This window comes from Perca flavescens, chromosome 21 (assembly GCF_004354835.1).
Source record: "Perca flavescens isolate YP-PL-M2 chromosome 21, PFLA_1.0, whole genome shotgun sequence".
Taxonomy (NCBI): Eukaryota; Metazoa; Chordata; class Actinopteri; order Perciformes; family Percidae; genus Perca; species Perca flavescens.
The window spans coordinates 7839292-7852239 of record NC_041351.1 but is presented as its reverse complement, the minus strand read 5'-3'; the positions used below and the strand labels follow the sequence as shown (position 1 = coordinate 7852239).

The 12948-nt window shown below is 37.6% G+C and overlaps 2 long non-coding RNA genes across 6 annotated transcripts in view; one reads left to right on the top strand and one right to left on the bottom strand.

Moving 5' to 3' along the window:
- Positions 1 to 6454: 6454 nt before the first annotated feature.
- LOC114547876 (uncharacterized) lies at positions 6455 to 9039 on the bottom strand. Its single transcript, XR_003691289.1, has 3 exons — positions 8739 to 9039; positions 7783 to 7836; positions 6455 to 7281 (listed from the first exon to the last, which is right to left on the bottom strand). It is a non-coding gene; the product is annotated as an uncharacterized LOC114547876 (long non-coding RNA).
- LOC114547874 (uncharacterized) overlaps positions 8532 to 12948 on the top strand; it is a 26749-nt gene continuing 22332 nt past the window's right edge. For 4 of the 5 annotated variants that reach the window (XR_003691287.1, XR_003691284.1, XR_003691283.1 and 1 more), the window contains exons 1-2: positions 8533 to 8789; positions 11539 to 11667. This is a non-coding gene — a long non-coding RNA (uncharacterized LOC114547874). Of the gene's footprint in view, positions 8790 to 11538; positions 11668 to 12948 lie in introns of all 5 variants that reach the window. The other variant, XR_003691285.1, reaches the window with a different exon arrangement.

Sequence of the window (12948 nt, the reverse complement as noted above, 5' to 3'; positions counted from 1 at the left end):
CAGGGAGGGAGAGAGAGAAGAAAATTTGGCAGATCCACAAAGCAGTCTGGTTACACTGTGGACACGTTGCAGCTTCTACAACTACAGTATGGCCCAAGTTGACCTTTCATTTACTCTCTGCTGTTGCCTTCTTCTTTTTCTGACATTCAACTCAAATAACCGGTCCTGTTGTCAGTAGCAGACATTTATCACACGCACAAGCATGTTAGACTGAATGATCCAGTCGTGGAAATCATCAAACTATGGAATAATATTTTATTGTATGTGAGCATAAAGTTCAGGGGAAGGTTTTCCTTGTATCCATTTTGAGAACATTTATAAATAAAAACAGTAGGCCTATATGACTTCTTTTATTGATCATTCACTTACATTATCATGAAATTAAAGTTTTAATATGGCATATGATTGTCGTGATTTGCCAATAACTATTATAACTATCAAAGGTAGAGATACAATGGAAAAAACAACAAAAGTTGAAGATTCTAGTAGCTAGCTACATACTAGTTAATGTTGCTTCATAGCGGTCTCGCTAGTATATGATCATCATTCTAGCAATGAGTAGAACATCTTCACTAAGCTCACTCTGATGTTTATGAAGCATTTCTTATAATCCATGAATCGTTTTTCAGACAGACAGACAGTGCAAACGCTGGCTTGATATTTCTTCAGCTGCATTTTTGTGTGGTTAGTGATTTTGTTTGCACTAAACAGTTTTTTTTAGCATCTGTTCCTCCTTGTCTAATGAAAGATCGGTGTCTGCTCAAACACTTGCCAAACAGACAGACAGCTGTCAATCTCCATTTCAGTAACTCTTTAAAAAAATGTCTCCCTATTTTCTGCAAGCTGTTAAACGGTACGCCTTATGTCATGCATCCATTGCAGCCTGCAGCAGGTTTACATCACCTTTCTTGAGCATGGAGATGCTGCTATGTAACTAATATCAATGTAATGTAGCATACATATGTCCTGATATTATTCAAATAAAACACTGCAGGAGCAGTAAAACTGCCCTTTATGTATGAATAAATTGTAATATATAAATAGTATTAGCCTTTTATGCAAGTCTAGCTTTTCTCCAGTATATTCTATTCTTCCTTTCAAATAATTTTAGTGTTGACTATTTTATATTTTAAAAAAGCATATTGACTTGTTAGTTGATAGTTTAAAACCATTGTTTGCAGCACATGCATAATGCAACAACAAAGTGATTTAAACTGCCACAAGTGCACTTTCAAAATAAGACACACCCATTTAAGTGACTTTTTTGGATAAGAAAAAGAAGGCTGAGAGGGGGAACTGTTAAAGTTACACAGTTATCACAGGTTTCAGGGTGTTTTGAGTGAAATGAAAACAGGGAAGTCCTGTTTCACACGGTCCTGCTGTATGTCTGAGAGGAAACCCATTTGATAAGCCTTAGTGCCTGTGTGCTGTCTCTGTGATTTTAACTTTAAAAAAAAACCTTTTCAGCGCAATAATATGACTTTTGGTTTTACTCTATTTCTGTATTTTGAAAGTGCAAATTTAAAATGAAATGTTTGATCACTAGATGAATCCGTCTTTAAAGAAGTACTTCTCAGTGACTTTCCATGAGTGAAATGAAGCCGAAGCTCACAGGACGGCGTTTAAATAGAACTGGTAATTTTCTGGTGTTTGGAGTTGCTGCAATCCATATTGTATCTTTTTTTGTGGCAAGTCTCTCAGAGTTCAGACTGGTGGTTTGGGTGGAAGCGCTCAGAATGAGTTTATGGCGTTTCAGCTGCATTCAAATATCCTACCACTGTAGCCTCGGAGCTATATGTTTTCTAACTGGTGGACAAGATATTTAACATATTTTCGTCATTGGCAGCTTGTGGAAGTAGCACAAGCCTGAGATGTAAAATGTGGTAAAAGGTGTTTTCACAGTCATTACTCCATTTTGTCATCAGTTTTGCCCTGTTAATGAGAATAGAGCGACTATTTACCACAATGAAAGCTGACAGGCCTCCCCATACAGTCTATGGGCCTCCCTGGGAGAAGCATTTATGAACGGAAGCTGTTTGATGGTGGAGGGGATCATGTGTTTGTTGTGGTGCAGACCCTCAGGAGGGGTCAAGTCATACAGCTCATTTGTAAAACATGTCCAGTACTGATGCTTATGGAGCTACAGCAACTCTAATTGGATCACCTTACTTGAGGCAATTATTTTGAAGGGTGGGAGGACAGGCATCTTTGCATAAATAGGTTTACATGCAGCAGTAAGCGGAGGCAGAGCTCGCAAGGTAACTAAAAAGGCCAACTGTGCATTCCCCAGCAAGCCTCTGAGCTGTAGCCAGAAACACGTAGCATCTGCCTGGCCTTGTCCACGTGTTTCTACTTGTAAGTCTCTGAGACTTTGCTGCTCCAAGCTCTAACAAAGCCAAACCCTCTCTGTCTCCCTCTTTCACTTTCTATCACTTACTGCCCAGAGGCTCATTTTCTTCCACCTCATTTAAGGTGCCCCAAGGGCATTTATTTGTTTTTGTGCTTTTTTTAGACTATAATGTCTCCTTTAACTTACTCTCTCACTGGCATTCCATGATAAGACCACTATTACTTGCTGTTAAACCGTGGTTCCAGGCCATTATGATGTTTATGATGAACTATTTTCAATTGCGGGTTTTTCAGGCTTTGTTTACGTAGAAGCCCATTGTAGGCCCACCTGCCTCAGACAAATTACAGGGTATGATGAGGAAAATTGTACAGTATTGCAAATAAATCAGTCACTGTACAGTATATCTTTAAATTCTAAATGGCTGTTTTCCTGTGTACTACCAAACCGTAATAATGTTTATCTTAACAGTTTTCTGAAATGATAGGTGCCCTTTGTAAAAATTCATGGTATCCACTTTTAATACTGTCATAAAAAGAATAATTCTCTGCATTGATATTGGTGAGTCTGGCTACTTGGTATCGGATCGAAACAAAATTTTGTGGCATTACTAGATAGAAAAAAACAATTGAATTTCCCCATTAAGGAATTAATTAAGTGCTTCTTCTTCTAGAGAGAATTCTACATATATTGTTAATATGTCTGATAGCGAAAAAGCTATTTCAGGCAATACTCAGGTCATTCCTTTAAATCGGCATCTAAAGATAACTTCCTATGTCCGTGCAATGCACAATGGGAGTTAGCTTAATCAATTTGTGGACGCTACATGGTTTTCAAATGAAACTGTTTGTTGGTTGTAACATATATCCTTACATAAGCCACTGTCCATGGTGGTTAAGATGCCGTCCCATAATGATTCCAACTAGGGACCTTGATTGCATGCAATACCCTCCTCTCTCCCTAACAATTTTCTGTCTGCGTCTCTATTGCAATCTATCTACACAAGGCAAATGGCTGAAAAAATATTCTTAAAAAAAGTGACTGTCCAGAGTTATGACATGTTACTACTTCAGGTCATTTAATACAACCTGATATAAGCCAATTCCTTGGTAAACTTTAGGTATCCAGCAGAGATCCTCATTCACAGTCAGGACAGCTCAAGTCTGCCGTGTACGTGTACAGACGAGCAAATAACTACTGTGACTACACCAATCGCCTCCATGAAAATAAACCTTCCATCTCTGGCTCAGACTCTACAAGTTCATTCAAAGCAGTAGCATCAATTGGAGAGAAAAAAGAGAGACTTCCACGCGGCATTATGGGTAAATGCTCAATTACAGGGTGAATGCTTCAGCCCACTTCTAACTGTTACTTCAAGTAGAGCCCTATGTGAACTGCAATCATCTTATAAAGGCCCAACTTTTGTCTTTTTAGTCTGCAGGCTGGGGTTTGGTGCTTGCTGGCTGAGCACTACTTCACCACAACAGTAATCATTTACATTCAGGACAGTCATTCTCTGCACTAACAGGCAATGGGCAGTTGAAATATATGCTACTATATGGATGTACAGAATCTATTTAATGTTTCAGCAGTAGTTAATCCTGGTCCTGACATTAGATATGACTCAGCGTCAAAGTTTATTTTTGACCTCTGAAAAAGTAGTTTGATAAAATAGTCTTAACTCATAAGCTTTTCTGTAGCTTTCAATCGTAGTTTGACCAAAAATATTCTTATTAGATATGTCTTTTGAATATGAAGCTACAGCCTGAAGACGGTTAGCTTAGCTTATCATAAAGACTGGAAACAGGGAGAAACAGCTAGCATGGCTCTGTCCGCACCTCTAAAGCCTGCTAATTAACACATATCTCGTTTGTTGAACCTGTACAAAACAATGTGTAAAGAATCCAAAAAAAGTGCAAAATTCAAAAGTTGCTGTTTCACTGTGTTTTCAACAGTCAGGAAGACACTAGCCAGGCTAGCTTTCCTTCCCTGTTTCCAGTCTTTGTGCTAAGCTAAGCTAAGCTAAGCTAAGCTAACTGTCTCCTGAAATGTATCTTCATATTTCATCCAGAGACATGAAAGTAGTATCGATGTTCATTTCTAACTATTGGAAAGAAAAAGAAAAAAACATATTTCCCTTCACTAAACTATTTTCTTAACTCAATGTTGTGATTATTTTATGAAATATTATTTGCTGGTTTCTTTGTTATTACTGCACTGTTATCAATATTATCATTACTAGCAATGGTGACCCATGCTCTTTTCTCTGTACATGCTGCCCTTAGGGTCCATTTAAAAAAAACTATTTCTTTCCATTGTTTTGCAGACGATGTACAAATCTATTTGCCTGTAAAAAAAAAACAATGAGAAGGACACCATCACGCCTTTGTTGAACTGCTTGAGTGATCTAAAAATTTGGTTGGATAAAAATTGTCTCTGTCTCAATGATAATAAGACTGAAATTGTTGTGTTTGGTTTCAGGATTGAATTTAAAATTGTATTAATTGTTTTCAAAATCTTAAATGGGTTGTCGCCTTCTTATTTATCGGAGCTCTTACATGTCCACACACCTGTGAAAGCACTGAGGTCTTCCAATCAGATGCTCCTCAATGTGCCCAGATCCAGGTTAAAAAACAAAGGTGACCGAGCCTTTTCAGTGGCTGCTCCAAACCTCTGGGATAGTCAAGTCCTCGCTTAAGACCCACTATTATTCATTGGCTTTCAATTCAAGTTGAGCTTTGATATCTTGACCTTTTTCTATAGTTGGTTGTTTATTTTGTATTGTATATTGTGTATTGTTTGTGTATATTATATCTCTGATTTTGTTTTAGCTTGTTAAGCACTTTGAAGCACTTTGGTCAACTATGGTTGCTTTTAAACGTAAATAAAATTGAAGTGAACTGAACTGAATGGTAGTATTAGTAGCAGGAATATTAGAATCAGAATCATTATTAGAATTATTTATTTATTATTTCATTATTTGACATTTGCCAATGGCCCAGTCCCATCAATTTACACATGTTGGTACAACAATCATTTGGAGATCTGGCGTCATTTGCATATATTATCATAATTAGATCAGTTAAGGAATAGATTGTGTCATAAAGGGAGAAAGATGCCAAACTATTTAAATCATGTCAACTGATTTTTGAAACGAGAGCTCAGCTACTTAACAAATCCAGCCTTTCATGAGCTCCACCCATCATGACACATCACCTCCCCTTTGATGCCTGAGAGAAAATGGTGGGGGAAACAAATCTGAAAACCCAAAGCCAGCCAACCATCATGGTACCACGTCCTTCATCGGCCTATCCAATTCAACAGCTTAATGTTAGATGCCTATCTTTTAATTAAAAAGTTAGATTACTGGCATCTCTTTTTATACCCCCATGGTATAAAGTTTTTCAGGATGTGATGTTTGATGTGCTTCACAGCTATCTGTTGGCTTTGTTACTCCCAAAAAAAACTTCAGCAAAGGCCTTTTTCTCCATTTCTTGGTCTGGTTTTCTTCTCGTCTCTGCATCTGGATTTCTCCACAGTCCCAGCCCCCATCCAAACTCCAGCTCTCCATCCCTCCCTCCCTGCCTGCTCTCTTTTTCTCCCACCAGCACAGACATCTAGTCAGACACAGAGAGTGGATGGAAAATATGACTGGATCCTTTCCTGACTTCAGATAATGTGCAAAGACTGGTGGAAAGCGTGGCACTAACAACAGGGAAAAGCAGAGAGAGAGAGAGAGAGAGAGAGAGAGAGAGAGAGAGAGAGAGAGAGAGAGAGCATACCGGACAGTGAGAGGTTTATCTGAAGGGCTGCTCTTAGTATCATAAATGATACATGATCATAGATGTTACATCTATCTTAGTATCATCTCTGGAGCAGAGAGTTCATTTTTGTAGTTAGTTTAATTTAAAAAGCAAAAGCTTTATCCTTTTGAGATTGCTGCAAAATATGTCCAAAGATGCACCAGCTCCAGAACAAATTACTTTACACTGATTTTATTGTAATAAAGAATCATAGAAAACTCTTAAAGTGTACCCTCATCTGACGACTTTTATGTTAATTATCTACATGTTAGCACACTGTCTAAGGCCACAAGACAAAAACCAAAGAGCCCCACTGTGCATGTGGGTGTCATATTTCACTGCCACAATAGCTCTGTGGCAGAGCCGCCTGCTGCAATGCAGAGAGAGGGGTGGTTAGCACAATAATATCCGGATGATAGACAAACAAAAAACGTTTTTATCTGTGTGCGTCTCCAAATCAGTTATGTCAGGAACTATTTTGACACATCATCTTTTAAAATGTGTGGTAGTTTCACCTTTGACTGAAGAGATATGCATTTAAAGTGATGCTTTTGGTGTCTACTGTTATAGTTTTTCTTCCCGTTTCTTCCTGAGCATAGTTTCCAGTTGACCTGCAGTCTCTTCAGGGTGGTTTGATGCCGGTCTTTCCCAACATCTGGGAAAGTTAGTCAGTGCTTTAACTACACTGCCTTGTCCTTATATCCCTCGTTTTCTCTTTTGCTTCTTTGCATACCTGAAAAGCACCTCAGTATGCATAATAAAGGCTTAACTTGTTTTTAGGATCAGCCACTTTATAAAGAATTGTCATCTCCTTTTGTAGTCATCTTTACAACACTAACTACGTTTTTCAGATCTCAGAGTTATGCAATGCACTTTCATTTCTCCTCAGCGACACCAGATGTAAACTTTTCACTTATTAAATAGTATCTAAGAACCATGATTTGAGGCTAAAGTCCGACTCTGTTGCAAAGTGTACTTGCGAGGAATGATTGGGGGGGAAATGAGCTCAGAGATCCCGTCTGGAAATGTCGTTACTCCAGCTGCCTGCCTCCCCTCTGCAAGCACTCATGAACGCTGCAGCCTATAGAGATGCTCACATGAGTGGAGAACGGGGGGAAGTAGGAGGTACAGCTGAGTATAAGAGAGGAAAAAGACAAACAAAGAGAAGCAAGGAGAGAACGATGAGCATAACAGAGTAGAAGGAGGTATTAGGTTCTCAAATGGATTAAAGGGGAAAGTGGGATTTTTTTGTATCCATATTGAGGCTCCATTATTTCTAGAGAACCAAAAAATAGAGAGGCAGAATAGACAGCAGGTAACCTCAAACTAAGGGAGACTTGAAATGGAAATAGGGAAGCCTGTAACTATGTAGGGAAAAAATTCCCATCTGTCGGATGACTCATACTCTCCCCTCAGCCACAGAAATGAAAATTAACAACGTTCTAGTTTTTTCCTTGTTAAGACAATGATGTTCTGGGCACATTTTCTTTTTAGCACAGGAACTTCTTATGACCTACAAATATTTTAATGCATTCTTGATCTTTACATTTTTTTTTATGTCTATGTTGGAAACACGGTCCATCTGTAGTGTATTTCTTTTGGAAAAAGGCAGAAAAGGAGAAAGAAACTTACTTCAGCCATCTATGGAATCCCTGTATGTCATTAGAAGAAGATAGCATTCATCTCCTATAAACATGAAAAATAAAACATCAAAACATGTATTGATAACAATTTGATAAGCGGTATATGCACATGAGTTTAAAAGTTTGTTTTCACATAAGATGACAGCATGATGCACAAGGTTTCCACCCAATTCAGAAAACATTGTATTTGTTATTGTCAATAACATAAAGTCATAACTTCATGGCATTCATTGTGTTGTTATCTGTGATAGTATTAGCACCCTTGTCACTAAAAACCAACTCAAAACCTACATAATGGCATTGAGATCCTTGCAACTCTTTGGCTCCTTTATTTCAGATTCTTAAAATGCATATTTTCAAAATATGTAGCTACTGTATACAACATAGGCATACAATTCAGGGAGGAGTCTTCCTGTTCATTTCATGTTTTACTTTTTTATTTATTCACACATTCATTCTAACATTGTCTCAAACATCTCACTAGCACTAGTGTCACATTTCAATAACATATAACGTTAGGTGGCCTAATTACTTTTATAACTTAATTTCATTTGGTAAGATTTAATCTCTGTTGTTGAATTGTGTTATTCTTTTTTAATTCTATTTTTGTTATCAAAGCATAATGGGTAACTTAGGTATTACTTTCCACTGTTATTTTGATGTCATTTATTTGATTTTAACTTGTAAAAAAGACAACTCAATAAACTCCATGACTAGCTAGCTAACCAACAAAGGATGATTAAACCCATAGATTAAACCTCAAACCGCAGGTGTCTGCTTTGTTACCGGATGTAGCTAAACAAGATGCTTTCCCTCAACTTCTAGCCATCTTATTTCCACGTTGTATCTTGTATCTATAACATATGTAGAAATAGAAAACAAAGTGCAAAGTGGTTTAAAGAACAGGCACATTGTGAGTTAATTTTTTATTTTATTTTTACTGACCCAACTGCTGGACGTGACTTCGTGCAGCATCTCTGTAAATTACGGCTAACGGTTAGTGTGCTAACTTAGCTAGCTAACAATGTTTGTGTCGTGTTAGCTAGCATGTCGCAATAATACAGTGCTTACGGCTAACACGAAACAACATGTGAAGTTAAATAAGACCGTTTTGTAGCAGTTGAAATGTTTATTTTTCTTCTTTTAGGGTAGGCTTAACGTTACTGTTTCACCTGCTGTCAGTTTTTATGCTAAACTAGGTTAAACGCGACTAGTGGTGGAATGAAACAAAGCACATTTACTCAGGTCCTGGAACGTTACTGTACAATTTAAATGATTGAACTCCACTACATTTATTTGAAAACAAGTAACAAGTTACTGAGCAGATTCTGATTATTAATATAAAATTTATAAATCATGATGTATTATTATGGATGGCCTCGGGATCCCCCAGTCGGAGCTGGTTAATGTTGCTCGGGAAAGGGAAGTTTGGGGTCCCTTGCTGGAGCTGCTCCCCCCGCGACCCGATACCGGATAAACGGACGAAGATGGATGGATGGATGGTTTTATTATGGATTAAGTTACCCAGTAGTAGCTATATAAAGTAGCTGAAATTAGCTACGCCTTTACCAGCTGTAACATTAGTTATGCTTAATCGTAATGCATCAATGATTATAATCCAGGGAAATTATATATATTCTGAAATGGGCTATTCTGCATAATGACTACTTTTGGTACTATTGTATATTTTGATGCTAAAACTTTAAATTTTACTCATGTTAGATTTGTATATCTGCACTCTTCCAACTTTGTATAGCAACTGCTTTTCTAGGGATAAATAAAGATTTATCTTATTTTAAGTAAAATATCTGAGGACTTCTTTCTGACCAGGACCAGTCTCCTTACTTTTACTATATGTACAGATGAAGTAACTCTACAACTCCTAAAGTAATAAATATTAAAGTATTCAGGCACCAGAAACTTCATCAGGGAAGACCTTTTTTCATGTTTTTCTTATTAATAATAATTGCATTGGACCAAAGTGTGCAAAGCCTTTCCTTTCTCCAATTTTGAAATAAATACTTTTTTGACATTTGGAGAAGCACACTGCTGCCTTTTAGAGCGTTAGATGAGAAGATCAATGTAAACTTTGTATGTGCATTTAGTGAAAAGACTGGTCCTGGTTGTGTTTAGTCAACATCACTTTCATATCTGTGTGTTTTAGTAACGTGTGCAGTAGGGGTGGGAATCACCAGAGGCCTCACGATACGATATGATCACGATACTTATGTCACGATTCAATATAATTGGGATTTTAAACATATTGCAATATTCTGCGATATATTGCAATTTATTACCTTTTTGCTAGTCTATTGCTGCGTTCTATTTACCTCGGAACTCGGAATCCGCAACTGGGAATGACGTCATACCCAAGTTGAATGCGTTCTATTTAAAGTCGGATTTTCATTAGCTCTAGCCCAGTTGGCTATTGTTAGCAACCAGTTGATAACAACGCATTACGTCGTTTTTTGTGCATGCAAACGGCGGAAAACAACATGTCCACAGATAGAAGTTGGACATGCCTGTGTGAACGACTGATTTAGTGAGACACAAATAAGACAGAAGTGCTTATAACTTTATGTTACTGCAGCTTTCACAACTGTTGATACAGGGGGCAGCAATGTTGGATTTTGAACTCGGAGTACTGCGAGGTTGTACGAGTTGCAAGCTCGTAAATACAAGGTCAGGGGGCGTGTTTCCGACTTTGACCTCGTTGAGTTGTTGAGGTAAATAGAACGCAGCATTAATCTTTTGCGTTCCACTTTCTGGATTGCTCCGGTGCTGCAGGAATTTCCACCAGATGCATGTCCTTTTTTTGTTTCCTTCTGCTTTCTTTCTGTTGGAATTTTAAAATTGGTGGATTTATGAGGACTATTGTTAACTGCTCCTCAGATCTCTGCAGGGTAAATTGAGACAGCTAGCTAGACTATCTGTTCAATCTGAGTTTTCTCTCACACGACTATTTTGCAGCGGCTCTGTGCGGAGTTTAGCGCCGCCCATGACAATTCTGAATGGTTTAAAGAAATTGCATTAAACCAGAGCACGTTTTCCTCCCATCCCCGAATGCTATGTGGAGTAGCCAGACTCTCCTTCAGCGCGCTTTGGAGGAATTCAAATTATGTCCTCTAAAGGGAACTTTGTCAACATCTGTTTTATCTAAAAAGATACATTTCTCTGTTTGTTCATCTCACTTCAATTTTATTGCTGCAAAATGGGATTGTCAAGCAGACAAACTGACTAACACATATATAGTAATAGATCGATACTTGGCGTCTGTGTACTGATACGGTATTGCCATGGAAAATATCGCGATATTATGCTGTATCGATTTTTTTCCCCACCCCTAGTGTGCAGAGCCTTCCTTTCTCCATATTGGCCTGTCACACCTTAGCGTTGTTGTTGTTGTTGTGTGGGGATCTCAAAAGTTTAAGATAAAATAAATTCTCACCACCTCAGTCTGACAGTAATATTCATCTGTGCACCATATGTGATGATATTGCGTGAAGGAAAAAAATGCTGTGAGCCTCTGCAAAAGTTCAACTAGTTTCAATCACACTGTATCACACATACGATGATAGTGTAGTATTAACTAAATAGTTTCTTATAATTCCCTAAACCCTGCATGTCTTGTGATTCTAATGGTACATGTGTATCATTCTTTTACATCCTTTTTAACTCATGGCTACTTTTTTCAGTGAATGGCAAAATGCCTCTCTTCACTTTCTGCCAATGTTGTTTTCTCAAGGCCTCCAGGTCCCAATGCTTGACATAACATCAGCACATGGCAGAGAAGGATGAAACAATGCCTGCCTAGCTTGGACTTGAAGGACTCCCTCCAGGACCAAGCAGGAAACCACAGGAATGATGTCCTGAGGTAAACGACACACAACAGTGTGTTTGTTTGTTTTATTTGTGTGAGAAAAAGGTTGTAAGGTTTTAAGGTTGAGGTGCCAGGGCCAGTCTTGTAATGATATTACTCAATGAAGAAGGTAATCACATGACTAATTACTTTCATGTCAGCTTCATAAAGTTATTGATCTCTGCCTATAGCACAAGTTTAGACAGCATAATCTGAAACAGGCTGACATTTTCCTTCTTGACTAGATGTTGGCACGTTTTGTGATCAAGTACTTTGACAGACAGCTTGTGGAGTTTGCTTCTATGGATATGTGAAATGGAAGCATTGGTCATTTGCTAAAATAGCTTAAACAAGATATATTTACGTTTTCCTGACAAGGAAAACGTAAATTAGGACTGGTACAGTATGTCTCAAAAGCAAAGGTGGAACTAAAGTTATTTATATACAGGTGAACCTTTCAACAGCAATTCTAAGTGCTTTATAGGGCTGTGATATTATTTGAATTTTGAATCGTGATTACGATTTCGGCTCCCAACAATCACAAAAACGATAATTTTGCACATTACATTTTGCAAGTAAATTCGCATTTTGTCTTGTGTTCTGAATGAAAAAAAAAAAGGTCAACAGGAAAAGTATAAAGGGAAATTTCACAGTTCAAGGTGTTTTCACTGTTGATTTGTTTAACATTTTTACTGTTTTAAATTTTTTTTAAATTCAATAGTAGCAACATGTTTCTGAAAGAGTTCAGTGTTGACCAAAATAATTGGGATTATGATTTTTTTTCCATAATCGAGCAGCCCTAGTGCTTTACACAAGACTTAAAAGGCATTAAGACACAATACAATAGAAAAGGAGATAAATAGGATTTAGAAGAGTAAAATAAAGACAGAAGAGTAAAATATAATAGTGTGACATTTTTACATGCGCCACGAACCTCGTCAGTAGGAGGAGTCAACAAACTATGTGACTCTGACAAGAAAGAACATTGTTTGTACCCCATTTTGTACTGACAGTATTATTGTTTTCTTTATCTTTATCTAACTAACCTAACCAGGTAGTTTTTGTGCCTAAAGGATCTGATCAGAAAATGCTACAAAAAGCTAATATGAACCTTTTTTGTAATGCTCTTGAAAGATACTAGCACAATATTTTCCTGCCGATAGATTGTATTTTAAAGACTTGTTGGTATCTGGGCAGGTTTCTGCTTGCATTTGACCTTTTTATATTGTAATTTTTACATAATGTAATTTTGAAATAATGAGAGTATCTCTGCTTATCAAAGCAGCTGGCCAAGTT